The sequence below is a fragment of the Camelus dromedarius genome, chromosome 25 (genome assembly GCF_036321535.1).
Source record: "Camelus dromedarius isolate mCamDro1 chromosome 25, mCamDro1.pat, whole genome shotgun sequence".
Lineage (NCBI taxonomy): Eukaryota > Metazoa > Chordata > Mammalia > Artiodactyla > Camelidae > Camelus > Camelus dromedarius.
Window position 1 is genome coordinate 17,974,334 of NC_087460.1, and position 3,999 is coordinate 17,978,332.

Here is a 3,999-nt window from a genome sequence, read left to right on the forward strand (position 1 = left end):
GTCTTTTTTACTTATCAGCATAACAAGGATCAAAGAGTTCGAAACTATATAATTGGTGGGAATGTCTGGGAATTAGAAACTTTCATACGTGGATTTCGAGAGGATGGCTAATCTCACCCACTTCTGTGGGTGAGTAGCTATCCATAAATTGAGAAGCATCTATAATCTTTGGCCCAGCAATTCCATTGTTAGGAATTTATTCCACAAATACACTTCAAACTATTTATTTATTCCACAATTATACTTGAAACTATTTATGTACAAGGGTATTTACTTCAGCATTATTGGCAACAGCAAAAAGTATTAGAAATAACATAAGTGCCAATCTTAATGCGGCTAACTAATTTAATACTGAAACATGTACAATGAAATACTATGCAGCCATTAAACTTAATGAGGGAGTTCATTAGTATGTCATGATAGCTCATTAGTACATAATAATATGAGGCCATCTCCAAGAACATTGCTGTTTTTTTTTTTTTATTTTAATTTTGTTTTTAACCTTCTCCAACAATATTGTTAAGCAAGATATAGAACAGATCGAGAAGTGCATGGCAATGATACAGGAGAAAAACAAAAGATATAAAAAGACAAAAAGAGTGGCAAACATAGGATAAATATCTCTGTGAAAAAGAAATTCAATAGCCCGAGATGGCCTGAAAATATGGGTCCTCCTGGGCTCCAAGACTCCACGAAGCACTTTCCCGGAGACGGCACAGTCAAAGCACGGGGGCTTTGGCATAAGATTGCCTGGGGTCAACGTCAGTGTTTTAGCTGCATGACCTGGAGCAAGAGAAGTCTCCTAACTTCTTTATGCCCTGAATTGAAGAGATGCTGAAAGATCATATGAATATTAAGCAGAAGAAAGAAAGCTGCAGTATTAATATTAATACCAGACAAGATAGATTTGAAAGCAAAAAAGCATTGCTAGGCTAGATGAAGATGTATGTCGCACGATAATAAAAGTAATGATCCATGGAGAATATATATCATGAACTGCTGTAAACTTAACATAACTTCAAATTATATTCAATAGACAAAAAAAAAAAAAAAGAATATAGAAGTGTTAAATAAAGAACTTTATATAGCTCTATACCCCCCTGGAATAAAAATATACATTTCTTTCAAATATATGGAATATTTATTTTTTAAAAAAATTGATCATGTGCTAGACTATCAAAGATATCTCAAAACATTACAAGAAATTAATATAACGTGGGACTACATTTTCTGATCACAATGCAATTAAATAAGTAATCAACATTAAAAAATAGTTTGAAAGAACCCATATATGTTTGGATTTTAAAATATATTTCATGCGTTAGAAAAATATTTAAATATATATAACAATAAGGGAGGGTATAGCTCAAATGGTAGAGCACATGCCTAGTATGCATGAGGCCCTGGGTTCAATCCCCAGTACCTACTCTAAAAATAAATGAACCAATTATCTCCACCTCCACAAAATAAAAAAACACTGTAAAAAATTAAATATATATATATATAAAACAAGGAAATTAATACTATGCATAACACTTGAGGGATATAGCAAAAGGGTACTTGGTTGCAAAAGTAGAGCCTTTAACATTTTCAAAACAGATTTAAAACAAATCTGTTAAGTGTTCAACTCAGGAAGCTAGGGGCAAAAAAAAGAAAACAAAAAAGTATATATAATTTAAGAATATATATTTTAGTACTTCTTTTCTTAAATAAAAGTACAAGTGCAAATTAATAAGTGGAAAATAAAGAAATAATATAGAATATTAATAGGCCTATGAGCTAAAACTTTGATAAAAGGTTTTTAAAAATAAAGAGCACATGTAACTAGTAATAAAAGGAGACATAAATACAGACACCATAGAAATATTATAAATAATAAGAACATACTAAGTCAATTAAAAATTTAGAAAAAATGGTAATTTTCTATAAAAATTAAAATGACCGAAGTTGACTGGAGAGGAAAAACAGAAACCATGAATCAACCAATAATTATTAAAGAAATTAAAAGTCCCTTTCCAAAGACACCAAGTCAAGACATCTTTACAGGTGTTTTTTAACAAGCTTTCTAAAAACAAATGTCTACTATTTCATGTAAATTGTTTATGATAAAAGTCCAAGAAGAAAAGCTGGTTGGTTCAACTTGTGAAGCCAGTATGTTGTTGATACCCAAACTAGGCAATGACGTTAAAAACTATAGAACAATTCTTATATGAACATAGAAATAAAAATCCTAAATAAAATATTACAAGTTGAATTCATCAATGTATCAAAAATACATACACATTGTGTTTAAGTAATGTTTATTCCAGGAGAGCAAAGCTGTTTTAACATCAGAAAATCTATCAATCATATTAGCACATGATCAAATCATAGATGCAGGTAAAGGTAATAATACTGACTTTATTGATTTATTTAACAAATATTAACACTAACTATGTGCTAAGCCTTGCCTGGGCAATGGGGATATGACAGGTAAATACAGAGAAAAATTCTCTGCCTCACAGATTTTACATCCAAGTGGATGAATGTGATAATCAAATAAATAGATGGCTAAATGGTATAAAGTCACAATGTAATAATCGCTACAAAGAAAAACAAAGAATAATGAGATAAAATGTGATGCACAGTGTTATTTTGAGAAGATACCTGGATGAGGTGAGGAAGTGAGACAAACAAAATTTTTACTGAGAGAGCAAATCCGGCAAAGAGAATTGTGGGAGCAAAGACTCCAAGGTAGGAAGCTGCTTGGACCAAGGATCAAGGAGGAACATTTAGAAGCATGCTTGCACGCATAAGGAGCAACAAAACGGATGGAGGAACCGAGCAAAGGTAAGAGATTGGAGAGATTGCTGGAACCCAGATCATGTATGGTTTTGTATGCCAAAATAAGGACTTTGGATTTTATTCTAAATGTGCTGGGAAAAGCTTGGAGGGTGTTCAGAAGAGGAGTTACAAGATCTGACGTGTGTTCTAAATAACCTCTCTGACTCTCATGTAGCCAAGAGGCAGGTATAACTGATATCAAAACCAATCAAAAGGGGAAGCCCAGTTAAGAGAAAATGGTGATACCCCAGATGAAGTGACTTAGTGGCTTATATTAGGGCAGTTGCAGCAGTGAGAGTGATTAAACTGATTCATGGATAAAATCTGGTACCAAATGCCTTGTCCAGGGCTTTCCAGAGGAATAGAAATATATATGCTTTATTATAAGGAAATGGCTTGCACAGTTATGGAGGGTGACAAGTTTTAAAATCGATGGTCAGCAAGCTAGAGACTCAGGATAGCTAATAGTGTAGTTCTGGTCCAAGTCCAAAATCCTGAGAACCGGGAGAGCCTGTGATACAATTCCAGCCTGAGGGCTGCTAAGCTTGAGACCCAGAAGGAGCCAATGGTTCAGTCTGAACCTGAAGGCAGGAAAAAATAAAATCCACATCCTGTCTCAAAGGAAGGCCAAGAAGAAGGAGTTCTCTTTTACTCACTAGAGGGTTAACCTTTTGTTCTCTTTTGGCCTTCAACTGATTGGATGGGGCCAACCACATTAAGGACTGCCATCTCCTTTACTCACCTATCCATTCAAATGTTAATCTTGTCCATATGCAGAATAGATAAACAAGATTATACTGTATAGCACAGAGAAATATATACAAGATCTTGCGGTAGCTCACAGCAGAAAAAAAATGTGACAATGAGTATATGTATGTTCATGTACAACACTGGAATTTGACACAACATTGTAAAATGACTATAACTCACTTAAAAAAATGTTAATCTTTTCCAGAAACTCTTATCACGGACAATCCAGACTGTTGACCAAAATGTCTAGGCACTTCATGGCCCAGTCAAATTGACTCATAAAATTAACCATCACAGCAAACTAGGACTAGTAAAGACTGTCTATGGAAAATCTGTAGATTATTACATACAGAGGTGAAATTTTAGAAGTGTTCTCAGCTGCAACAAGGATATCATGATAACCACTTGTAGTCAACAGTATGTTAA